The sequence below is a fragment of the Rousettus aegyptiacus genome, unplaced genomic scaffold (assembly GCF_014176215.1).
Source record: "Rousettus aegyptiacus isolate mRouAeg1 unplaced genomic scaffold, mRouAeg1.p scaffold_m13_p_3, whole genome shotgun sequence".
In the NCBI taxonomy this organism is placed as follows: Eukaryota; Metazoa; Chordata; class Mammalia; order Chiroptera; family Pteropodidae; genus Rousettus; species Rousettus aegyptiacus.
In genome coordinates, this window is record NW_023416306.1 from 56,744,138 (window position 1) to 56,771,827 (window position 27,690).

General features: G+C 40.4%; 1 long non-coding RNA gene across 1 annotated transcript in view; it reads left to right on the forward strand.

Moving 5' to 3' along the window:
- The window catches only part of LOC107517028, a 39,182-nt gene extending 29,593 nt beyond the window's left edge, over window positions 1-9,589 (forward strand). Inside the window, exons 2-4 of the long non-coding RNA XR_001598417.2 lie at window positions 4,684-4,933; window positions 5,964-6,109; window positions 8,273-9,589. This is a non-coding gene — a long non-coding RNA (uncharacterized LOC107517028). The remainder of the gene's footprint in view (window positions 1-4,683; window positions 4,934-5,963; window positions 6,110-8,272) is intronic.
- Window positions 9,590-27,690: the final 18,101 nt, after the last annotated feature.

The following is a 27,690-nucleotide window of genomic DNA, read 5'->3' on the forward strand; positions in this document are numbered from 1 at the left end:
CGGCTGCGCCTCGCAGTGCCCAGCGAGCTACGCCTGCACCTCTGCCCGCTCTTCGGAAACTGGAAACAGTTCCCAGGCCACTGTGCGGGGCTCTTGGCTGCAGGGATAGGCTCAGATTCCTTAAGATTCTCTAAATTCGGAAACCACGAAGAGATGCCGTTGATGCTGGCGCCTCGAAGCAAATCTAACTTTAAAAAACAAAGTCTTCTGGCGGCTTCCTAGGCGCGCACTCCCACCTTACGCTCCAACACCCACCGCTTTTCCCTGCGCCGAAATTCACTTTACTACTTCTTGAAATTCGGAAAACTCCGCGGATGCTTGGACCGCTGCAACCCAGAGCCTGCTTAAAGCTCTTGCACGAGTTGCTTGAGAGAAGTCACTCTGCTCTGGCGAGCAAACAGAATCTCTCTATTTTTAAACAACCCAACTGGATGAAGGAGCGGAGCTAGCAAGGACAATTTGTGCCGTTTATTAGGCTGTTGGGGAAATTTTCGGAGGCTGGGGGACAGGGTGTTCGACTCTCACACGAACCCGTGGGGAAGGACAGTTCCTGCCGGGCCCTGGGGCTGGACGTCTCATTTGGGAAGTGCACAGGCCGGGTCTGGTGCACGCGTGTATTAACATTCTCTCGGGCAAACTCTCCAACAGAGCCCGCCTGCCCCAACATTAAATTGGGGGACGTAGAGGAGCAGGCTGGGCTAAACCGGGAAATTCTCCCACAGCGGGAGAAGAGAATCCGCGTTGTGTCTCTGATGCGGGTTTCTGCTTTTTGATAGCGAACCCCACTCGGTTTTTAGAGCAGTGGAACTTGGGAGAAGCCCTCCTGAAGGGGCCGTTTGGGGTTCAAGGAGACAGAAAGACTTTCTCTGTGGCTAGAGATATAGCGGCCCTTTATTTCTCAGGGGATACGTTCACATCTTCCGTGGTCACAAAGAACTCGGCTGTAAACGAAATGGGGACAAATATTAGGCAACTGTAGGGAAGAAGAGGGGTAAGCCTCATCTTGTTTAGGATACTCGTTTTGACGGTGAACACTGCGGGGCTACGTGGAAGAATGAAAATTTATTAATGAGAATTTATTGCACTGGGATGAGAGTTAAGATTCAAGCTGAAAGACGGCACAGGACGCGTCCCGTGCCGCAGTCCCTTTTTATGATCCTGGCAATATAGCCTGTTCGGCCCTTAAGTCACACCCCTAGTCTCGCCCTTAGTGGCATTTCCCTTCCCTGTGTGCCTCCTTCCTGCCCACTCATCTCCGCTTCAGATTGCCCAGGACGTCTGGGCGGCTGGAATAACTCATGCAAACTTGCCCTTGGCCAGAGGCACACACACACACCGGTGGGCTCTCCCCGCTCAGCCACTCGTCTGCTCTGGGGACCCTTGGGGGCCTGGGAAACCTGGAGTGTTTTCCAGCTCTCAGCCTTCGACCTCCTGTTTTATTTCAGTTCAATCCCAGGGGCACGGACCCAAGGATAATAAACAATGCTGCTTATTAGAGATACAAACCAAACGGGGCACAGTAAAGAACACCCAGAAAAGCAAGCACTGAGGCATTTTAACAAGTGGCCAGACATTCAGAACTGCCTTTGAAAGTGACTTGTACAATGGAAGGCATTGCTGTGAAATGATAGAAGCTTGCAGAATATAGGTGTGTCAAAGTATTTTTATTTATTTGGTTTTGCCTCTGGAAATCAGGCGGAGTTGTTACCTGCCCAAGCCTCTCTACAAGTCACCTCCTCCTCCTCCTCCTCACTGTCCCTCTCCCTTAGATCTCAAGGCCTCATTTAAAAGGGAGGGGTATTCCAGGTGCCCACATACTTTGATACCGTTATTCCAGATCCCTCAAGAAGTGAAAACACTACCTCCCAGTTAGGCAGTGACAATGCTAGCTTTGGGGGAAGATGTCATTGTAACAGGCGTGGCTAGATAATTTGGATATGAAAAAATCCCCTTTTAAAAATATTAACATAGACATCTTCTGAGAGTGGGGGCTCAGGATCCTTCCTGGGGTATGGGTGAAACCGATTTCTGCCCTGACTGATGGCCTTGGGAAAGGGCCTCTCATCTGCTCTGAATGCCCCCTCACAATGTCAGAAAATCTTCCTGCCTGGAAATATTGGCAGGATGCTCCTAGGACAGGCGGTGCTGCTTTAAATAGGAATTAGACCACAGGGGGAAAGGAAAGCTGCAACCTTCCAACCCACCAGTCTACCTGCCGCCCATCCCTGAAGGCCAAGCACTGGCAAAGGAAACTATAAGGAAAATCCAGACTCCCAGAAGCAGGGTGGGAAACGAATCAGCTGTGTGTCATAGGAACAAATCTACTTGATTCTCAGGAGCTGGGGTACCCCAGAACAGGTCTCCTCAACTCAGCTGCTAAAATTTTAGTGTCTGAGCATTGACACCTTTTATGGCCCAGTCTCTCCACTTTGTTGTTGTCATTCAGTTAATGATGGAAGAGACTTCAAAGGTGTTTTAGTCCAATTCTACAGGGCCCCTCTGCTTCTGATTGTGCTAAGGGGAGGGTCTGGTCTCACCAAGGCTAGCCCTGTGCCCCACACAGAACTCTCACCCTAGGGAACTGGACTGTGGTTCGCTCTGGCTGGGCCCGGGGTCCAGGCCTTGACTTATACCCCTTCTGCCAACCAAAGGCATCTCTTTTGTCAGGAAATGATAATGGTGCCAACGGCACCCAAGAAACAACCTAAATCTTCTTTTCCTTTTGCCCACCCTTATCCAATGGCCTTACACAGTATTCCCACATCTTTGGTTCCTAATTTAATTTCTTCAGAACTTGTTCAGACTATTCCAACTCTTTCTGCCTACTCTAGATGACAACTTCTCCTAGGAAGGATTTCTGTCTCATGAACTCAAACCTGAAAGGCCTCATCTGCAAAGAGGGAGGTTGAATTTTAGAAGGTCCCTCAGGTGCTTTGTTGGTGAGTGTTGCTCTGTCCTTCCCACCATTTTCCAAATCAATTTACCTGTGTCTTGCCATTTTATAGATGAGAAAACTGAGGCTCAGAGAAGGGACTTGACTCACTCAAGAGCATGCAGTGAGCTGAAAGCAGAGTCTGTACTACATTTCAAATCGCTTGATTTGAAGTCCCTTTGTTCAGTTTTGAGGGTGGTGTGATAGATAGCTAATAATAAATTACTGTTCAGTAAGCATCAACCGTGTGCCAAGCCACATGTCGTGCCAGACACTTTGCATAAGTCATCATCACAGCAACTCTAAAGGGCATCATTAGTCCCAATAAAATTTAAAAAATAAAATTATAAAAGTAATATATACATAAATCAAAATGCTTCAAATAATACCAACGGACATAAAATGAAAGTAAAAGTCTCCTACTCTGCTCTCTCCCCCAGAATCACATTGACATTTTTTTGTTCCTTTCATGGCTCTCTCCATAGCTCATAGACAGACGTGATCGTGGCTTTATGAATGAGGAGGGGGAGGCTCTTGATCAAGATAACCGGTTGTGGCTACCTGATTCCAGGCTCAGCACTTCCCATTCCTCCACATTAGCTGAGGTGAATTGAGAGGAAAAAGGAGTGAGGCTACAGATAAAAAGAAGGGTCAGGTTAGTGCTAACATCACTCCCTCCTTTCCTCCTGTGCCCCTTCAAGGCTTCCACTTATTGCTACAGTTTTTCAGGACCTGAGGCCATAGCTTCTTGCTGTGCAGATAACCTGATGATCATTTGTGATGGCTGCATTCCTTTGAGGCCTGGTGCAAAATGGACAAGCAGCTCCCCTCAGGTGGTTGTCACCAGGGTAATGCACCTCAGTACTGTCACCCCAGTGCTGCCTCCACCCTGGACTAGCTCTGGGACTGGGGCAAACCTCGTAAGCTTTAGATATCCCTGCCTATCTCTCAGGGTTGTTGGAAGGCTTTGATGAGAAACTGGGAAGGACTGGTTAAACCTGAAATCTCTATGTACATAGGGCAGTCGCTTTCCAAAGGCCTGTTTAGGACCCTGCGGCCCTTCAATTCAGGACAGTGGATTTTTAGGGTTCTTTGCAAAAGTTAAATGTTTTGGGAATTTGAGGGTTTGCATTTTGGTTGTGTTGCCTCAATAAGGGCAGGGTTAGAAGTGTATCTTAAAGTAGAAGGGGAGGTTCATTTATCTGTAAAAGATGGGAGCACTGAATCTTTGGGATCAGAGGCTGTGGGAATATGTAGTGGATTTCTTTCTGATGGAGAACACCCAGAACTAAGCTGGTGAGGGCAGGAGGCAGTTATCCTGGTAAGTTGGTAAGAGGTGTGACTAAGGGGTGTTTCAGCCTGTCTCTTTGGTAAGTGTCCACCACCAAAGGCTGAACTGAGACTTTTCAGGGGCAGATAGAGCGGGGTGAGGATAAATACTGGGCAGCACGGGCTTCCCAGAACCTGTAATTTCATTTGTTCTTTATGATTTGTTTGAGTGGAAAGGGGAGAGGTATTAGAAGATGAATGTGATGATTTTTCCAGGAAGCTAGTCCTTGAGGATCTTTTGTTCTGGAAGACTCTTTAGAAACATCCTGAGTTTTGGGAGCTCCAAGTGAGAGTAAATAATAGATTGTGGCCATGGTCTTCTAGACTTTGCACAGAAGGGGCAGCTGGGGGAGGGCTGGTATCTCTGAAAACCCTCTAGAAATATATGCAATCCCCATAACATGCACGTATCTGACTGTCAGGGAGGACGAAGAAAACGGTTTAAAGATGAATGAAGGGGCCTGAGGACTGGACTGGTTCCAGAGAGAAACCGCGAAAAGGAGAGAAAGTCAGATTTTCTTGGAGGCCCAGCCTGCCTTCAGAGCCTGCTTTCAATGCCTGTGTCAGGACAAAGGATGCTGCGCCCCCTGGTGTCAGACTGGGAGTCGGCACCAGAGAGCTACGATGGAGACCCGTCCGCTGAGACCAAGGGACCAGCTGGAAAGTACACAGGTCAGATGCCTTTTCTTCTGTTTGCTAAGGGAGCTAAAGTTGAAATAGCCTTTGCTTTCTCAACTCTGGAGTCTAAACAGAGACTCTGATGTAGGGAGAGCAGAGTTCTGTTTTTCTTGCATGCAATTCAGGCAGACAGAACAATGCTTGTTTACAAGTAGCCTGGTGGGATAGGAAGGATACTAGCCTGAAAGAAAAAAACTTATATTTTAGGTGGGCTGCTAGTCTGGAGTGAGTCATTAAAATTTCGGAACCTCCCTTTTCATGTCTTAAAACCAAAGGGGTTAGAGTAAGATGTCTTTAAGGTCTGTTATAAGCTCTACTATTGTGATTTATTGGATGATCGTTAACACTCATTTTCCCAGAGTCCTGTGATTTTGACATTATTGTTTTCTATTTACATGCAGGTACAAATGTTATATGTTTCAGCATTGTGAGTTCCCCAATCCCAAGTAATGATTTCTGTGTCCCCTTTCTTTTTAAAAATGCAAAATATGCCTCTTTTCAGCACAGATGCCGTTCCCTCCACCTTTTGTGGGGCCTCCTGCAAAAAGCAGCAGAGTGAGCAGGTCTTCAGTCTCTGCTATGTTTCTTTTAAAAATAAAGTACTGAAGTGTTGTGCTGGAAATTATGCTACTAAGTGTTGCATGTGGTAGGTGTGAATATGTGCTTCAATAGTTCCAGGCACAAAACCAAAAACTTCCCCAGAATTAGCAGAGTTTTCTGATATGATCTGGCTAACATTAGTGCAAATAGGTACAAAGATCGATTTGAGAATATGCTCTAAGGAGCTGTATGGTTAGGTTCCATTGAAATTTCAGGCTGTCCCTGGTATGGACAGGCGATTTTAAGTAGGAACAGCCCCAGAAGGAATTATGTAGTCCCTGAGGGTTAGTCTCCTTACACTGGCAAATCTAATGTCTGGAATGAGTAGTCTGTTCTACTTCGTGGTATACCAATTTCTTCTTTCTGCACTGCACTTGAACTCTTATATCTATGTAATGGGTACACTTTGGTTTGTGTTTTCAAGAAACTGTTTATAGTCCTACCCTGGACCACTTGAGTCGCAATCTGAGTTTTGCAGATGTGGAGGAGTGTGCAGTCATTGTCCTGTTATAGACAGTTGCAGTATTCCATATGTTACATGGCAGAAGCATGTCCCTCTACATGAGAAAGGTGAGTAAGAGCAGCAACACAAACAGATGATGGCAAATTGGGGATGGGGTTGGTGCAGTGACTTGGAGTGCTGTGCCCCTTCTCTAGAATTCCAAAATTCTTATGCTGAAGCTTTAACCCCCAGTACCTCAGAATGTGACTGTATTTAGAGATAGGGTCTTTAAAGATGTCACTAAACTAAAAGGAGGTCATTAAGGTGGCCTCTAATTCAATGTGACTGATGAAGTCCTTCTAAGAAGAGAAGATTAGGACACAGATAGGTATAGAGGGAAGATCATGTGAGGGCACAGTGAGAAGGCAAGGATTGAGTCCCTAGGAAAATAACAATCTTGCAGGCACCTTGATCTCAGACTTCTAGCCTCCAGAACAAGAACATTAATTTCTGTCGTTTAAGATACTCAGTCTGTGGTACTCTGTTATGGTGGCCATAGCACACCAACACAAGTCACAACTCACACCAGCCCATTTTGTGCTCCATTTGGGGATGCAGACCTAGATCCACCATATTTTTTACTTTTTAAGAAAGGCTAAGATTTTTTTGCTTGTTAAATGTCAGCAGCAAGTCTAGCTTCATGGACAGTCACATGGGACCCTACAGTCAGCCCAATGCATCCAAAGATTCAGTATCCATGTATTCAACCAACTGCAGATCAAAAATATTCAGGAAAAATGCTACATTGTTGCTGACGTGTACTGTGTAGTTAGGCCTATAATCCGTATTGAATGTGTACAGATTTTTTTTTTTTGGTATAGATTATATGCAAATAGTGTATCATTTTATAAAGGGGAATTGAGTATCCTTAGATTTTGGTATCTGTGGGGCGAGGGCAGGTTCTGGAACCACTCCTCCATGAATACTGAGGGATGACTGTACTAAGAAGGGAGTTCATATTTGGTTTAGTGCTCTGCTGTCGCCCCCTGGAGATTCTTAAATTTTTAACAAGGGACTTGTTGTACTGAGTCCCAGAAACTACGTAGCCAGTTCTGTTGACAACCAATATAAATTTTAAATAATGTTCAGGTTAAGCATACAGGAGCCAAAAGAAAATATGTCTGAGGCTGAACACAGTGTGGGACACTGGTATTAACATTTTGCCACTAACTGGATTAAGACCTCCTATTCCTTGAGAATCCCTAGGAGGGAATTTATGGAGCCCAGAGCTGTCTTGGTGGTGAGAGGAAAGGCACAGATATTCCCCAGGTGTGACTCTGAGATTCCGCATGAGCTAGTTATGACCTTACCAAGATTTTTTCTCTCTCTCAGGCATAGACAATGAGAATGATTTTTTTCCCTCTCTCATGTTGGGCAATGAGAACCTCACAATAAGCATATGTTGAAAAAAGGCTCAACACAAAGAACCAAGTGTTTGGTTTGGGGTGAAGGGCTGAGTTTGGCCTTACATATGGCTGATGCTGGAAATGCTCCCAGACTCATCCTCCCCAGAACTGAGTTGGGAAACTGAATCTGAGTTTGTTCTCCAGTATGATCAGCAGGACCCTGAGGGGCAGTGTCACTTCATGTAAAAGCAACACAGAGACCCAGCAAGTAACAATAGCAAGAGGCGACTGACTGGACTCCAGTTTTCTGCCTGTAGTTTGTGAGAAGGGCTCTTTCTCCGTAAGCAGAGGAAGTCCCAGGATTCTTGAGGGGTTCTCAATTAGGCTGGGTTAGGCAAGCTGAGCTGTAGGAGTGAAACCTGGACTGCTTGTTTCAAAGCAGACGTGAGCACTTAATTGCAAGTAGCAGACATGAGCACTTACGTGTAAGTAAATGATACACTTCAGTTTTATGGTACATGCCATACCAGTTTATTCTAAAAGTTTGGAAGGGGAAGTTTTGTCCCTGGTAAAAGGAATGCCAATCATTGCTGAATAGAGTCAGAGGGATATTATTGGGGAAATCTTGTTTTTAAGGATATGCATTGATTTATAGAAGCTCAAGGAAAATATTATAGTGGAATGTTTGGTCAGGAGGTCTGCATTTTTAGTTCTATTTCTGTACAGTACTGGCTAACTGGGGAGTGTAAATTTTAAAAGAAGTAATTTCTTATGCACATTCATGCGAACTCCCTCAGGGGAACGAGTGAAAGACTGTTTGAGACACTCTGAATTTCCTGGAAGAAAGTTGCTATATAAATTAATAGTTTTTTTTTTTCATTGCAGTTCTGCAGGACATATCGAAACACTCTCCCATCACGCAAGGGAGAAAATGAAACTCTTACTGGCCTCTACCAGGAAAGCTACAAATTTCCCCCTGTCCTGCCAGTTTCCCAAACCCCATAACTCTGATTACCAGGGCAGAGGGTAAGGTTTTATTTTTATTAGGCTTTATATTTTGCATATGGCGAGTTCCTGAAGGAGCGTGTGACGGACTGATTACTGTCTGATTTGGGTGAAACCAGGACTGAGGTGCAGCAGAGGGTACTCTAGCACACCTGCTCTGGGATCCGTGGGCCCCAAGTCAGCTCCTGCTTTCTTCCTACAAATAGCGCCCTCCCCCTCCCTGGAGTTGGTGTGCAGGACTCCTTGTTTGGGCTGAGCCAGTCCAAGGATTCTCAAAGGGTTAGGGTAGTGCCCCAATATTTAAGAAGATTAAAATTCTATATGTGGCAACACTGATTTAATTCCTAAATGACAGTTGCCTTAAGCATGTGGAAAATACGAAACTTTGCTAAAAATCGAAATTTAAAAGACCATTGGTTTAAGAGAAATGAAAACTATGGCTACATAAAAACTGGGCCAATGAATGTTCACAGCAGCATTATTCATAATAGCCCCAAAAGGAAAATAATCCAAACATCCATCAGCTAATGAATGGATAACCAAATGTGGTATATCCATATAATGAAATGAAAAAACTAAAATATTCATACATGCTACAACATTATGCTAAGTGAAAGAAGTTGCAAAGTAACATATATTGTATGATTCCATTTTCTTCAATTTCTATTGAAATTCCTACAATGGGCAAATATACAGAGACAGGAAATAGACTAGTGGCTGCTGAGGGCTGGGGCTCAGAGGGCAGGCATTGGAACATGACAGTGCAAGGGTGCAGAGTTTCTTTCTGAAAATGTTATAAAATTAATTATGATAAAGTTTGAACAACTCTGTGAATATACCTCAAACCATTGAATTTTACACTTTAAATGCATGAATTGCATGGTATGCAAATGACATTTCAAAAAAGATGTTAAACTTTTTTTAAATGCTACTTTTTAAAAAACCATTGGTTTAGGTCTCGTTTTTTGAAGTTCCCCACCTTGAGATACATGTGCCCAGGCTTAAAAACAGATTTTATAAGCTAAGTAAGATGAGAATGGGAAAAATACTGATTTTCCCTTAGATGGAGAGAGTGATTTGCAGATCCATGCACAGCGAGTATACTTGTTACCTGTCACTGTTTTGAAGTTGGCTGTAAATTTTTTTCTTAGGCTGAAATCATTAAAATATGTTTAAACAATGATACAGCGGTGACTGTTGTTTCTGTCTTCCCCATATCCTTTTCCACTTTCTGAGTACCTCAATTGTCTCTTAGAGACCCACCCACCTTATTTTCAGTTCACATGGTTTGAATATTGCTGACCCTTTGCCTTTGCCTTTAGCTCTGCCTCGGGCCTGATAAATCATCATTTTCTATTAAGTGGCATGTTGGAGCAGGCTCATACCAGCTCATCCTAACCAATCTGTACATTTTTAGGAATTTTGAGAGTTAGTTGTTAAACATAATCCTTAGTAAAATTTTAAGTATATGAATTTATAATTAGTTATATTTCAAACAAAGTTAATGGACACTCAAAACTCATCACTTCCTAATTATTTGAGTAGATTTTACTATTATTTAGTCTCCTGTATCTATTAGATCTGTATGTTGGAAGTACTGTGTAATGATGTGCATCTCTTCCAACTTCATGTTCAGCGACTTCCCATTGGTAGCTTAAAATCAGCCATAGTGGCAGTATTTATACTACAGAACTAGGCAAATACCATATGTCAAGGCTTTCCCTTTTCTGTCAGGAGACTGTTAAACATGTACCAGCTGGAGTGAGTTAAATGGTGGTACCCAAAAGGTATATTTGCATCCTAATAGCTGGAATTTGTGAATACAACCTTATTTGGAAAAGGGGTCTTGGCAGCTGTAATTAAGATCTCGAGATGAGATCATCCTAGATTATCCCAGTGGACCCTAAATACAATCACATGTATCCTTCTAAGATGAGGCAGAGGGAGATTTGACACAGACACACAGAGGAGACCCACAGATAAGAGGAGGGGGCAATGCGATTATATAGACAAGAGATTGGACTGTTGCAGCCACACGCCAAGTTACCAGAAGTTGGAATGGAATCCCCTCTAGATCCCCTGGAGGGAGCATGACCCTGATGACACTTTGATTTTGGATAACCGGCCTCCAGAAACGTGAAAGAATAAATTTCCCTTGTTTTAAGTCACCCAGTCTGTGGTAATTTGTTATGGCAGCCACAGGAAGCTAATATACCAGCATATCACTGCAGCACTATTATGTGGTTCAGGGATGGGCATATGACCCAAGCTAGGACAATGGGAGGTCAGTTTCTATGGGAAAAGAAACACTCTTTTTCTGTGAGGGTTGCTAAGTGGTTCCATCTTGGCCACCGTATTTGCCTACAAATGAAAACAGTACAGCAAATGGCAAAGTTGGAATCTAGGAAGAGAAGAGAGAGAGAGAGAGATTCTGAACAATGCTGTTTGAGATGCTGGATCTATTCTACCAATGTTTATTACATGAACAAAATAATTTATTTTCTTTTTAAGCCAAGTTCCTAACCAATATAGACATGTTAATTTTCAGAGAACTTTTAAAAGTGCTCATTTGCACAGACAGGGTTATAAAGTATATACGAGTACTATCATTTGATCAGTTACTATTTAAATCAAGCATAACTCACAACCAGGAGAATATATATCAGTGAACAATCTGAGATCTACCTGAATTCAATCATGTTCATTTGTTCCACAAATACTTACTGAGCTCAACCATGTCTAAAGCATTCTGTTCAGGACACATACCCATCCATTTAAGAACTTACAGTGTATTTGCCACTAAGGGATTTGGTATAGCCCACATTGTTGAGGTCACCAGCAGTACTGACTTTTCACTATTTAGTCCATATTCCTCTAGACAGTATTAAATTCATGTAAATTCATTATTTTTCCTAAAGTGAATTTGTTTAATGTACAAATAAAATACTTTAACTTTTACAAATGAAATTACATTTAAGTACATTTGCAAATCATAAAAACAATCTTTTGTCACACTGAGTATTTGGGGCTCGGAAAATATTCCCAAAGTGATTTTTAATGACATTGTACCTTTGGTAATTTTGTATCTTTCAGGAATTTGTATTTTCCATTATATTTCATAATTTCTTAGTATGGACGAGCACATTTCTGAAAGGAGTATGTCACAGAAAATTCCAAGGACAAAATGTTTATGTCGTGCTGAACTAATTTTGAAATAAAAGGAAAATCTTTTTACCTTCAGCACCTCTATTTTTAACCATTTTTTTCAGTTAATGAAGTTTAAAGTTAATTTTGTCTTCCATAATCCTATTTCTTTCCTCTACTTTCCAATACCTTTGTTTTTTGATGAGCACATTTGGGTAAATTTTCAGTCAATTTTTCACATCTAATTAAACTTAGCTGTGGAACTCAGGTAGTATTTGTAGTCGGTGTTTTGGTAATTGAATAACTATGGGCCCATCTTGTGATTCTAAAAAGACATGGTTCCTGAGAGTTGCTTTCTAAAAGGTTCCATTACTAGTGCTGCTGTCACTAGCATCAATAAACTAATACCCGCTTCTCTTAACTTAAAACAGAAATAAACTTTAAGATGCAATTATCCAAATACTATACTATTCATTAGCACTTTTATATTTATTCATAGCATTACTTATCAAAAAAAAGAATTGTTTTGAGTATTTTCAAGGCTGATCCCCCAATGAATCATCAAACACAGAACAAGTAAAGAAACCGAACACACACACACACACACACACACACACACACACGTGCACAAGGCATAGAAAATAAGAGATTTCGCTAGGCATGTGGCATACGTTAATCAATCAATGATAATTCAAGTCTACTCTCCTTTTGGTCTACAACAGGAAGTAGCCACCAAAATATTTTGGGAGATTAGTAGTATTATCAATATGGGCTTAAAGGAAAACATGAAAAAAAAAAAACTTAGTTTCAAGATTCCCCCATTTTTATAGCCCTTATAGAAGCCTAAAATTAAAATTGGGAACATATCAAGTTTATCAAAGTCAGAGAAAACAGACTCAAAATAAGTGTTTAGGAAACTACTTTCTTTCCATTAACAAAAGCAGCGTTTGTTTATTACTCATTCTTGACAACACTGGCTAAAGAGAACCCAAGCAAGTTTGTTGCTTCTAAAGCTAAAAAGAAACTCAGTACCAAAGCTGAAATATAAGGAACCAGAAAAAATTAGTGATTTGTTCACTGATGGAAAATTTATACCAGAGATACAAGAATTTCTTTACACTTAAATTGTTTTCTTCTTCTGGAAAACACTGATAGAAATCTAGGTGAATGGATATAATTAAGTAGTCCTGTAGCTCCAACTCTAATTTTTTTTTTTTCCATCGAATACTCAGCATTTGCCCAGGAACCAGAGGAGAGGAACAACTTTTTAAGAGTGAAGCCCTCAAAACATTTCCAAGCTGCCTGGAGAAAGGCTTGGAATGACTACAATAGTGAACCATCCTGCCTTGGACCAGAATCTAGATTGATGACCTAATATATCTTTTCCAACTCTGACTACCATAGTTTTATGAGCATCAAGAACTGGGTGCCTGCCACTGTCAACAAATAGAGCTTCTCCAGATCTTATACATTCACAGAAACTCAAGTATCCCCCATAGCACAGATCACACAGTCTCCTAGGGTTCATGGTGCTTCATCTAGCTTCTCCGCATGTGAGATGGAAATGCCTCATTGGCAGGATAACTCTTAAAGGAAATATGCCCATTACTTTCCCATGTTATCTTGGGTTTAGAACAGAGTGAGAAGCTAATGAAGCTTAGCTCAAGTGTCCTTCTCAGGAGCCCCTTCTAAAGCCAGGTACTTAATTTTGTATTTGTAAGTTTGCATTCTTTATGTTACAAGAGTTCACTTAATTATTGAAGCTATAGACCACCCCCCAACCCCAAATGAAGATCTGTTCCTCACCTAGAGAACTAGTACCAAATCATACTTTGATAAAAGCATAAAAATTAAACACAAACTCCTTTTCGTGTTCCATGGACACAGCCCACCCTTGGCATGTCACTGTTAAGGATGAGACCTCTTAGTTTGAGTCTCCGGTCCTCAGATAGCTTTTTAACTACAACAGTGTTTCAAAAACTAGCTGCAGTTTAAGTTTAGTCTCCCTAGCTTCTCCCTGAAAGATCACTCCATTATGGGCTGATTATTAAATGGCTTATAGACTTTCAAGGCCAGAAGAATTTCCATGCCCTCCTTTTGGTTAAGTGGCATCACTGTTCCAGTGTCAGCCAAGTTTTGTTTTCCAATAAAGTTAATGGATTTGGACTAGGCTTCTGCACTTTCCCTCTACACTCTCAAGGGACTGAGCCACAGAAACATTTATTTTTTTTCCTGATTACAAAAGTCATGGCATATATGTAGATATTCATATATATAAAAACTTGAAACATTATAATATGTGGCATAGAAAGTAAAAATCTTCCATAATCCCACACAGCTCAGAAAAATAGTTAACATTTTTTCAAGGCATATATTAAAATTTTGTTTATAATTTTACATAAATGAGATTATACTTTCCATTCTTATGTGTGCTATTTCCACCTAGCAATATGTCTTTCCATGCTAGTCTGTAAAAAGTGATCTTTTTAATCTCTTTTTAAACGGCTCCATGGTATTGCACTGTATGCTCAAACCACACTTTCCTTAACCAATTGCTGTTAATGCACATTTGGGTTCTTTCCAGTTTTCCCTGTAACAAATATTCTTGCAAACATCATTTTACACTTACATCTTTGAGCAGTTGTAGGAATATTTCTCTATGATGAATTCCCAGAAGGTGAATTATTATTGGGTCAGAGGGTATGAACATTTCATTTTTAATAGCTTTTGCCAGATTGCCCTCCAATAATTTTATACCGATTTACACCCTCAACCACACTATAAGAAGGAGCCTGTTTCCTCATCCCCTTAGCAACACTAAAATCATGCAATTTGGGGATGTCTGATGTGAGTTAGGAGTTAAGAGGTTCAGCCTGTGGTTTTTTCCCTTTGTGAACAGCTAACAAAGAGATCAAAAGTCTCCCCCCTTTCCTTGATGAACCCCTGCTCTGAGTGAGCCAATACCCAGACAGACATCTAGTTAATGTGAGAGGCGAAAATTCTAACACCTACTGCTTGTGTCTAGCTGAATTTATTAGAGATGATTTGTCCGTGAATGTATAAGCAAATGTGTTAGTTATAGAATACTTAATAACTGAACTATGAAAGAAATAGAAATTGGTCCTGACTTTGGCACTGCTGTTTCGATGTAAACAACACATTTAATCTTATGGCATGAGAATGTTTACATCTGTACAATTCTTTGGTGTTATCCCTATGTCTGTTGGAACAAAGTAACATAAAACATCTATTCTTTAAATGTATGTGAAACGTGACTTTAAGTCAGCCTGCTAAAGAAGAGCAAGGCTTGCCAACAATCAGTCTTCAGGAGCTCATTTTGAGGACTACTATAGTTCACGCTTTCGGAATTAGAATCACTGGGCATTAAACTGGGAAAAATTTTAGGGGTTATCCAGTCAAAAGATTTTGAAACTCTGCTCCACAGAGCCTTGGAGTTGCTTCAGGGAAACAGACGAGGTAGACGGAGGTGTAAAGCAGCCAGGGGTTAAATGTTCTTGGTATTGCAATCCTAATTCCACCCATTTTATACCGCAAGTTCTATATTGTGTTATCTGTGGCAAGTCCATCTCTTGTTTTCCTCATCTGGAAAATAAATACAATAACACTGCCTGTTTAAGAGTAGTAAAGGTGTAATTAAATAATACTATACATGTAAAGTGCTTATTCCAGTGCCCTGAATATGCCAAGGACTCAATAAATCTTTGCTATTTTATCATTTAAGAATTTCCTTTGAATCAGGATTCTCCTGCTAAAAATATCTTTCAGAACCACCCATTTATTATTTGTCACCTGTGAAATAAGGTGATTCTTTCAGCTGGAGTAGTTTTAGGTTTTCTTTACTTCCTGATTCCCAATCCAGTGGTCGTTCTCACTGTCAGAACCCAAGCTAGTTTCACAGGGAGAGCTGGGGGCTCTGAGGATGATGCGGCCTCCTACACGCTGGGAAGAGCCACTCGCCGGCAAGCTGGCCAAGACCAACACTGCTCTATCTGCCTTCCCATTGATTTCTAGAAGAAATATGACCATATGAAAAAAAAAGTTTCCTTGCTCTGTGGGAGAAGGTCCCTGCAGGTTCCTCACAAGAGTTGCACATGAAAGTTATAAAACGCTAAAAATATTACCCAGTTGCCATCTTTTCCATGATTATGAGGACAATTGAAAGGAATTCAGAAATAGATACTTAATCCTTCTAGCACTGGCTGAATTTCTGTTCTTGGCCAGACGTTTTTAAGAGGAAGAATTCATCCAACAAACATATACTCTTATTGATCCTTTTCTTAGGAGAACTTGTCTTTGTGTAGGGGAAGTTTGCAAGTTTTCCTAATGAATCACAGACATGAGGCAGGAGGGAGAGAGCTTCAAGCATTTTCTTCTTTGAATGGTCTAACATGAGACTAAAAAACAGGGAACAGAAAGAAAACCTTCCAAACTGTGTATTTTTTTCTACCCAAGAACTCCTTCCATGCCAGTCACTTCTGCTGCCTGAGAGCCAGACATGGGTTTGGGGTGGGGTTTCTCTGTGTCAGGGCCATCCAGGGTCTGTGGTAGACTTAGGAACAAGTAGACATAAAAGCTGTAGAATTAAGGGTTGAAAACAGCATTTAATGAAACCCCTCCCTACAGATGCTCTTGATCAAAGTTTATCCTTGCACTAAGACAATCGATCTACAGTTGCATACATAAAATTTTGGCAACACTCTGTCCTCATTGCTTTCAACAGAGGTTTTAGACCTCTGAAACTGGGCATCGTCCCAGAATCGAGACCCAGTTGCATGACGCATACCAGAAGACACACCACCACAGCCGAGGCCCGTGCAACCACTTTCTTTTAACCTCGTGTCTGTGAAAAATTACTTTCCAAAAATATAAGTGAAACCTGATGTCTTCTCCGGGTGGTTATTTTTGCGCCTATGAAGTCAATAAAACTCTCCAGATTTATTAGACAGCTCTGCTGCAGAAGACAAGACCACTTCCTATTCCTTAGCAGAAATGTGTGCCTTTCCTTTCTGTAACCTTCTGACCACAGATTTTAATTTTATTCCTTACTTTTATTTTTCCCAGAAAATTTGTCAGAACCTCTAAGATAAGTGAGTTGGCCTACATGAAAATCCTAATCTCCAGCATCCAAGGATGATAAAATAAATACATTTCAGGCTCCTCTAGCTTTTCTTTACTTCCTATTTTAGGGCAGCTCTCTTTTCTTCATGTCAGCATCTACAAGGAGTTAGGTTGTTTCTTCTTCCTCCACACTAAGCACTAATGCGACACCTACCAATATGTTGTAGTCCTGTGAAAGCCCACTCACCGTGGGTTGATGACCATAACAATGACAATTGGATTCAATTCTATTCAATGCAACAATATAGAGTGAGGCCTACTATATCTGCTAGGGCTCTCCTGGTAGAGAGATGCAAAAATGTAGAGGATAACGTGCATTCTTTCAAGAAACTTAGTTTACTACGGGAGATAAACATGTTAACAAATAACAGTCATTGAGTGTGACAGATTCATTAATAACCAGAATCTTGTGGGATATAAAGACTTGAACATGGAGAGGTAATAAAAGGCTTCTCAGAGGAGATGACTCGAGCTGTATGTTTAAAGATGAGTAGGAGTTCATCAGATGAACCTGAGGAAGCACATGTCAAGCTGAGAGATTAGCAAGTGCAGAGGATTAGAGGTGTGAAATAGCACGGCACATTTGGGATCTTGGAAGTTCTGTGCTGGGAATGAAGGTCAGAAAGTTGTAAGCAACCTGTGTTTATACATGCATGTGGATATGTTTTTTAAGTGATGGGGAACTGCTGAATAGATTAAAGGCTTAGAGCAACCGTAGCATGGTCAGGAGAGTGGAAACAAGTGGTTGAGTGCTATCCAGGGGAGAAATGAAGAGAGCCCAGACTAGGCCAGTGTGGTAGGAATGAAGAGGAAGATTTAAAGTGATAGCAGAGAAGATACAGTAGTAGATATGCATAGTAGTACTAACAACGAAGAAGAAGGTGGGTAGTAAAGTTTCCTATTCCACAATGACTTTTAGGCAGTTGCAGTTCATTATTTAAAAGTTAAAATTACTTCCAAAATGCTTTTATTTTGTTTTTTATTTTTTTTAATTTTTATTTACTTTTAAAATTTATTTTTTATGGTGAAATTGGTTAACGAAATCTGATAACTTTCAGCTGTACAAAATGCATTTAATTCTAAGTTGTCGGCTCATTCATTTTTTTTCTCTTTACCTACTTCTAAAATTTGAGGTAGAAAAGAAATTTTATAGCTAGAACCCCTTGTCTGACTGATCAGCCTTGGCCATGTATGAATTGATGAAGGGCATTTGTAGGACATTATCCCTGGTTCAGCCATTCAGAATATTATTTAAAGAAATTCATCCTAGTGTTATCTTGACAAGCTTGAGTTTGATTATCTTCACTTTAAAGTGCCATATATATCAACTTAAAGGGCACTTTCTTGGATGGTAATTTCTAGTTTATTTACTCATATTTTAGGGCATTAAGAGAGAAGGTGCTCTTGTCTACATGACTCATTTAGTTTTGGCAAAGAAATGGAGTTGAATTACAGCATTTTGGGAGTCAGATAACTCTTGGATTGTTCCCTATGAATTTGGGCAAGGCGGCTAAGCTCAGTTTTCCTAACTGTATAATGAATGGAACAACATTAATAACTGCCTTGTATGTGTAAGAATTAAATGAGCCAATGAATAGTACATGCCTGAGCCAATAAATAGCATAGGCTTAGTGATAGGTTTTTAGTATTCTATGTAATGCAAAGTCCTGGGTACTTGGTATATAGCAGGGTTCCCAACCCAGGGGCTGTGGACCAGTAGCGGTCCATGGCCCGCTAGGAACTAGACTGCATAGCAGGAGGTGAGTGGTGGGTGAGTGATCGAAGTTTCATCTGTATTTGCAGTCGCTCCCTAGCACTAACATCACTGCCTCGGCTCCATCTCAGACCATCAGGCATTAGATTCTCATAGGAGCCCTAGTCCCTGGTGCCAAAAAGGTTGGGGAGCACTGGTATATAGTATCTTGTTGCAATCTTCTAGTTTTGTAGAAAAGGAAATTTAAGTTGTTCGAGAGCAGTGTTTTTTTTTTTTTTTTTAATTTATTCATTATATTCCTAGTCCCCAGAATAGTGTTCACCTCAAACTACAAAAGTGTCTGGATGAGAGAGATTAAATAATAACTTGCCCCAAATCAAACATCTAGTAAGTAGCATGATTGGGATTCCAAACTGCGTCTACATGATTCCAAGACTAGTGCTCTTTTAATGATTTCCCAGTTTTACCCTATAAAAGAAAATGACCTATAACCTGATTGAAGGGCTGCTTTGTACCTTCTTTTACTATCAGTTTTCAAAGTATTTAATTATCATCAAGTTAGGATTCTCAAGGTAAGTAGTTTCCATCTATATCATTTAAAAGTCATTTTCAGAGTATTTCTACATGGGTCATGCTCGTGGTTGCTAATTCTTCCTTCTTGAGCCCTATTTCCATTTTATAATGTTTTCTTGGTAAGGTCTACCGACTAGAGTCTTCTGAAGGCTTTATGTCCAAGCAAGCCCCCACCTCTCCCTTCTCCCACACTCACACTCCAAAAATCCTGCTTCCCTTGTGTCTTGGTAGATGGAGATTTTATCCACCTAGACACTCTGCTTTGCAATTTTGAATTCAATCTTTACTCTCCCATTTTCTTTATCTATCAGGTCACTGAGTTTTATTGTTTATACCTCAAAAAAAGGTTTTCAAATCTGGCTTTTCCTTTTCACCTTAATTGCTACTCTCTAATTCGGAATCTCCCTATCTTTCACCTGATGAGTTTAGACCCTCAGTCTTTTCCCTCACCAGCCTTCCTGTTATATATCGCGGATCAAACACTCTCCAACTCTAAAACCTTTGCTGATGCTTCTTCACCTTAGGTAAGAGGTTATGCTTCCTGCTATTCAATACTGTATTTAAAATCAAGCCCAGTCAGACTTTCCTGCCACTGTTCTCATGTGTCCTTGGCTTTAGCTATACTGAACTGCTTGCGATACCCTGAACACCTAACACATTAGGACCAACCCATTAGAATGAACACCTTTGTGCTAGAACAACATTCTGCAGATGCTCTTCTGTTAGATCATGTGGTGGTACAAGAGCACCTGGAGGAAGGGCCATCACACCATGGGCTGAGAGCAGCATCTATATACCAACTGGTATGGACTCAAGTACATGCCACCTGAATGTCAGCCCTGCTTGAACTGTTGTTTTCTGAGTAGAGGGGTATATTCCTGCACCTATGTATTTTTTTGAAAACAAGAAAATGAAAGAAAACTAGGTAGAAAATGCAGAATGATTTTTTCCCCCCTTGTTTGCTTTGCTCATTTACCAACTGGCTGCTACAGCATCTGAATTTGATTTCCTGGTACTAACCAATCTATAAACTCTTTTCCAGCCTAAGCATAAGGAGCCTCTGATTTTATCCATTTTATAAATGGAGTGAAAATTTTGCAAATCATCTTGAAGAAAGGGAATTGTACAGAATTTATATAAGGTCTAAAACACTGTTAGAAATAATAAATCACCAATAAATTATCTCCATGTTCTTATTGGGCTTTTCAATTTTAAAAGCACTCTGACTCTCTTTTTTTCTTTTTTAATTTAGCCATGGCTATTTTTCAAATGGAATTAATGACCAAAAGCTAGTCTCATTCTCTAATTACAGTAAGAGACACTAGACAAGAGTTGTTCCAGACACTGACCCATCTTGGCTCAGGGAGAGGCTCTGGGCAGTTTTACTATGTGCTGGCTTAGTACCTGGGGCCAGGAAACATCTGTTATAACATGCGGTCCAGCGGGTGCTCTGCTTAATTATAAAATGGCATTGCAGTGTCCCTTTGAGTTGGCTGGCCTTAGTTTCTAATGCTATACTACCAAACAAAATGCAATTCTTGTTGTTCTGATAACTGAATGTCCAACACAACTGTTGAAAGGCTTTGAGAAGAGTGAAAAAGTTAAACTTTTGTCCTCTAGAAAGAGGTATGAAGAAAGACAAAACAAAACAAAAATTGCTTTCTAGAAGCAATTGAGAAGCTCAGATATGAGTGGGTATTCCTTACATAGGGACTGGGGGAGCTGCTAATTCCCAAATGACTCATTCAGCTAGAGTTAACTGTTTAAATAGTGCTTCCTCCTCTTTATTCCAGGGATCCTGTTTGGAAGGTCAGGGACAATTACAATTGAGAAGCAAAGGGAAAACTGGAGAAGAGTGAAGGAATGTTTGGAACACCATAAGGCTCATTCACCTTCAATAGAGGTGAAAGAGGACACATTTCTGTAATGGTTCACACAATCAGTTATGGCCCAGGACTCAGAATTTATTCTTGGAGCACACATACTTGGGAATTCTCCATAATGGCATGACTTTCTTATGAGCCATTATGAGAACTTACCTTCCCAAATCCTTTTATATGCTGGTGCGAGAATAGAGCCCATTGTCTGCAGTGTCTGCTTAGGAAGATCTTTTGTCTCATAGCTTGTTGTAATCACTTCCAGATCAGTGGTATATTTATGATTTACATAATGTTACAGAGGAAGAAGTCTTAAGGAGTTTTTTCTCTAAACCTTTTTGAATTATTATTTTAGACTCATTGCCAGTTTTTTTTAAAGGGGGAAGTTGATGAACTTTTAAACATGTCATTACATGCTCTGAAATAGCAACTCTTTGTTCTTTCAAAGTTTCTTGTGGAAATTTAAAGGGGTGTGTATGTGTGTGTTTATGTGTTTAGAAACAGGTAGAAAAGGAAATGGGTAAAAAGGAACACTTGAGGTTCACTGATAAAGTTAAATACATATTGTTGTGCTTCTGTTAGAACAAAAGTTGGCAGATTTGAGTTCTTACCTAACATTTGGAGTGGGTTTAGGAAGGGTAGCTCTGCATTCATTTTTAATCATGTTTCAATAATTAAGGGTAGCAATGGAAGGGTTAAGCCCTAAAGCAAGGAAATATCTCTCAGTCAGAAAACAAAGGGAAACTTGCATATTTCTAGAGATGACATTGGATCGGCCTGTGGATTTTAAGCAATTATGCGATATTATGATTCCCACTGAGTATGCATTAGTTGGAATACTGTTCTTTTTATTTCTCCGTGTCCCAGGGTTGTATACTGAAAGAGCCCTGTTCAACTTTGCATGTCAGAATTTTGAAGAAAAAATTATAGCAAAATATGTTTAAAACAGTGGGGCCTATGTGAGTGAACACAATGTTTTCCAAGGTTTTCAAAAATCCTTTTGTTAAAAATATGGTTTTTATTTTGTTTCTGTTTTTTTTTTTTATTTTTAATTTTTTTCTTTTATTCAGCTTTTACCTCCCCTCCTTTCTGGAGAAAAGAAGAGAGGAGGTTCAAAGGACATCCATAACACAGCCTATATTTAGGGCCTGGGGACTTACAATGGATTTGTTTTAAATGAGATGCCCCACATGGAAAATAAAGAAGTGAGAAAAGTTCATCTGTGTATATAACTTCAGTTCCAACAACTATGGTGACAGTCACAGTGTCTGAGTAAATGTCCCCTAGAGTCATCTTGTGAACAAATGATTATTAATTGAGGTTTCCATGAGTTAAAAGATGGGTTGTTCATAAAGGGTAGAGATGTTTCTAGAGTGCAAAGAATTGAAGACTCAGTCCCTGGGTTGTTCTAAAAGATGAAATGGCTTTTTGTTGTTGTTGTTTTAATTGAATCAATTAAGAACAAGGCAAAACAAAAAGCAGCATAGTGAAGTGCAGAGATCAGAAATGATGATGAATAAGTGTTATATTCATGGTATTCCATGATATTCTTTCTCACAATGGAGAAAAGTAATTTGTTTGATCAGTTAGGAATTACATTTCGCTGTCAATGACAGAGACTTGATTTCAATGGTTTAAACATACAACAGTTATTTCTACCATAAAAAAAAGTCCTCCCTCTGGCTATCTGGGGCTCACGCAGTGGCTTCCAATGTCATCAGAAACCCAGGCTCTTTCTAGTTCTCTGCTTTTTCGCCCTGAGGCCATAATGTCCCTCTAGTCATCATATGGTTCTTCAAGCATAAAAGAGAAAAAGGGAAGGCAAAAGGACTCCCCTTCTAGTTTGGCTATCTCTCTTTAAGGTGCTTCCCCAAAGTAACTCAGAACATTTGCACTTTCAATTCAGCAGCCAAACCTTTGTCACATAGCCACACTTAGCTGCAAGGGAGCCTGGGAGATATTGTCTCTTAGGAGGAAAAATCACTGCCCCGAATGAAATCAGGGTTCTATTACTAGAAGGTAGGGAGGAGCAGGTAGTGAATGGAAAATATAAGTCTCTGTCATACTCATATAAAACATCCTTAATGCCAATATCTTGTCCAAGGTTTACTGTTTTTTTCTGTTTGAATTATGGAGGTTTTTAAGGCACTAGCTTGAGAATCCAGCTTTGCATTGCATTGTCTAAAAGCACATGGCCAAAATGAATACTTGTGAACATCAATGATCCTTGTCTACATTATTTGTGTAATTTAATCTGCAGAGAGGAAAATTCCGAACACTCTTGAGCCTCCAAAATAGGCAAATATAGTTTTTTTTTTTTTTGGTCTAAAAATTATATTTAGAAGTACTTAAACCTTCAGCAATCTTTTTCTTCTCTACATTGTTATTGGAGCTTAAACTTCCTTCATCATAAAAAAATGTGGATAGGAAAGGAAGAAATTATAAAGAATGGCACCAATTTAGGAGAGATTATTTCCTGCAGGGGTGACCACCCTGCTCTCACTTGAATTTCTTCATTTTTATCTTTTACACTGTTTAAACTTCCAGCAACTATAGATTCACTTTGGTTCCCAGGCATCCCTTCTAAAAGTCAATTTTTAAAAAGAGGTAGTGATTAGTCATTTAAAAACCACTGCCAATTACTTTAATCCGATTGCTTTCCTACTAGCAATGGTACAACTTCACTGAATGGGAGATATTTATCTAGTTTTTCTTCTTGTTTGAGAAATAAAACATATTTATGGGAAAAAGTTCTACATGAACAAAAAGATATGCTGTATAAATAAGTCTCCCTTTCACCCCAGATTCCAAAATTCTTTTCTTTCCTGATGGAACAATCAGTAAACATTTCATATATTATCCAGAGATGTCCTCTGCAAGCACAAGCATGAATTGATATTAACATACATATGCACACAATGCAAATATGTAAAAATCCTCTTGTTTTACTCAAATGATCATATATTATTATTTTGTGCTAACTAATTTTTTTTAATATTATAAAAACATTCTTTTTATTGGCACATATACCTGCTACATTAAGAAAAAGATACCTCATTAAAATAGGAGTTTTTAGTGGGGGAAACTATGCTATATTTTTGGAATATGGAGCATCTTGCTTCCATATTTCTACGCCTTCCTGCGGCGGGAGTACTACCTCATTTATGGTCTCTACTTGACCGCCAGGGATGGCATGCAGGCCATGCTTGTGATCAAATAGGCCTGACTGGGCACAAGACTACATGGACCTCAGGCGCTAAAAGGCCAGAAACTGGGCCAAGCCCTCTAGCCACAGTTGCCAGCAGATAAGTCCTCAGGTAGATGAGATTCAAGTCCAGGGTCACAAATCTTGGCACCAGAGGGGAAGCCAAGGCTGGCGGCAAGGCCTGTGGGGTGTTGCCACGAGCACCTCCACTTGGACCCCCAATTTTATCTCTGCACTCCAGGGAGCTTCCTCCCAGGCAGGAAAGGGGGAGAAGCAGGTGAGCAGGATTTGTTAGATTGTGGCTACTTAATAAATGATTTTTTTTCTTATGAAAAGAAAAAAAAAGTAGTGAGGTAGTCTTCTCTTCACAGGAAGGCATACAAAAGTGTCCTGGGGCTTATGAAGGAAAACCTTGAGAGAAAAGACAAAGATGGATTGTCCTGGGACTCTAAGTCTTGTGTCTGACATGTTTGTTATGGAATATAATGTTCCAAGTTTCTAATAACTAAGTTGACTACACATCTAGACTTTCATAGGGTAATTTTTGACCACTTTTATTCTCAAGATGGTCCCAGTTTGGATAACATTATACAGTCACCATTGTAATACCTAATTGACAAATTAAGCAGTTAGAATCAACTGCAAAGGTTAAAAAGGCAATCTAAATCACCTGACAGAGGGAGTTTATCTAGTTGACACTCTGGTTCAGCTACTTTTGAGTAGTATGACCTGGATAAGTTATTTAGCTACTGTTTGCCTCAGTTTCTTCAGCTTTCTAATTTGAATAATAACTGCCTCATAGTGGTATTATAAACATTTGCTTAAATAATGCATGTGAGGGGCTTATCACAATGTCTGGTTCATATTTAGGGCTCAATAAATGTAGCTATTTATATTACTTATTTTTACCATTACTCCCCTTCTCCTGCCAACCTAATTCATTTACACTTATAAAACTTCATTGATTGAGATTCATCTAGGTGAACAGTCATCATCTTCCAAAAATGGATCATGGTGTAGCCATTTGAGAAGAAAACTTAGGTGAGTATAGGACAGTGATTGTTAATTGGAGGGACCCATCGTCCGCACCCAACCTCAGCCATAGGGAAGAGCAAAACCAGCATGTAGTTTGAAAACAGAGCAGCATTTAGTACTTCTGATTAGATCAATTTGCGGCTTTGATATTGAAAAAATTTTTAATTTCAATAACGTTAGAGAAGGATGTATGCATTTCATATGTAGCAAAGGGGGAAAGCATTTGAAATGATGGGGAAGATGCCATTGTAGCCATTTGTACTTCACAAGAAGAGCTGTGGATTATGGAATTACTGCAATGAAAGAGCACAGGACAACTTATAACCAATCATGTCTCAGTTCCACCCATTTATTATTTCTCCCAAAAGAGTCCCTTAATGGACTGTCCTCTGGCAGAAGCTGCATATCAAACAATGAATGACAATTGTTTGTTCAGGCGACCTGGAAACTCCTGGGGTCTTTTAGGAAAGGAGAATGGGACTTTGACTCTGGAGTAGGAGTGGGAGGACAGAGCTATTGAAAGAACAGGAAGAGGTATTTCCCCATCATATTCATTTTCTTAAAGTTGAATTAGGTTTCTGTGAAAAGCTGTCTTGTAGAGTAACAACCTCTTTATAGTTTCACCAACTGAGACACAAAAGGCTATTTGTGGTGTGCTGTAAATTCTGAATGCAGGTGGAAATTCTCTACTTCCTGATTATTTTAATGATAAAAATAATGTTTTGAAAATAATTTGATCCATTTAACAAACCAGGGATCCCAGAGTCCTCATTTCTCCCAAGAGCTTGATTTATTTTCACATGATAAAATCTCCTTTGCTTCAGTTTTAGGTAATTAACTAGTTTTAAGTTGTGGGGTGGGGTGCGAAGCATTATTTGGCCCTTTGAGGACAGGATATAGAAAGACTTTGACTTCTACCATTAATTCTTACCCCAAAAATGTACAATTTTCTAAATATCTTTGGAATAATGGACTCAATCTAATAACTAGACTCATCTCTGAGTGATAGCCTAATGGAAAATTTTAAATCGTGCATAGTGCCACAAAAAAAGCTCCTTTTCACCTAGATCTAGAATGCTTCTGGGACTTTAACCATGGGAAGCCCCAAAGAAGCAAGGGGAAGCCAGTTTAGCCACACTTCGTAGGGTGGTACGGGGTTACAAAAAGCGAATTGAGAGCCTGAGGGCTTATAGGCAAGGTGCAAAAAACAAACTGGAAACCAGTTGGTGCCCAATACTTGTACCACATTTTGACCAAGTAAGCTGGTGATGTAACTCGAAAAATGTGTCAGAGTAGGTCACAACTAAGGGGTAATGTTTTCATTCACTTTGAGGTGATTCTGGATTTATCTATATGGAATACAAGAAAGCAGAGTAATCTTGCTAGAGTGCTGATCACTGTGGCCTATGTGCGAGACAGCTAGCTTGAGATCAACCTAAGAAATGCCATCTGGCCTGGACTGCCCCTGCCTGGAACCTCATGCCAGAGCAGCAGTCGTTTTAGAAAGTAACGATGTAAGTGATACTGTTGCAGGAAGCAACACCCGATGGAGGAAATTGGACACTGAGACAACTTTGTCAGAGGAAGGAGCGTTTAATGCCGGCGGAGTGCATGAGGGTTTAACTGCACCAAAGCACGAGCTCACCCTGGTTAGATCTGGTTAGATTTCTTACAGCTTATATATCTTTGCAGTGTCCATGCAAGGAGTACGTGATTCCTTTGTCTGAGGTTCTACGTGCACCTTGTGACTCAGGATGGGGAGAGGGAGTTTCGAGTAGGGGCTCCAAGGGGGAAGGAATTTCCAATCACTAGTCCTATCTATTTACAGATTGTCCTGTAGGTATGGCAAGAGTTTCCAGAAGGCCATTTAAAGATCTATAGGGTGTGGTTAATCTATAACTGACTGAGTCAGTCATTTCTGCAAGCACTTTCCTTTGCATTTTTCAGATACCTCCTCTCTTAGTACCATCTCCAGGGGCTTGGTGCTTTTTACACGTTCTTTCTAACACAGACAATCACTCTGCAGAGGAGGCATTCCAGTCTCTGCTTCTCACAGGGGGCATCTGAACAATGTGCACAAGGCCACATAACCAGGAAGGGACAGAACAGCAACGCAGATCCGGACTGGGCAAAGCTGGGTGCTGCCACTAGCCCACCTTGTCTATTCCCACTTCAACAGATCTGCCACACTGGGGGCCTCTGTCCCCTCACCCTGAGTTTTTCTCACTGTGACCATTTGATTTCCTGTGGTCTAGATTAGCATAGCATCTGCAAAATGAATCTTTTCTCCATGCTTTGGGTATAAACCACAGTGGTGGTTCAACGCCTTCTAATAGGGTAAGTCTTGTTGCCTTTGTGCCCACCTCCAACTCACTCACAAAACCCGGTTTCTATCAATGGTCCTGTTCCTTTTTCAGGGTCACATCTTGGCTCTTGCCCTCTCCCCCCTCTTTCATTCCTGGCCTGCAGCTTCTTTACTCTGTTTTTCCCTTTTTAAAAAACAAGCCATCTACATCAGCCCATATCCCCAATTCCAACATATATTTATGACTAAAACTCACTTATGAGCAGGTGGCTGCCACACCAGTGCTGATGGAGTGTGGAGATTGCT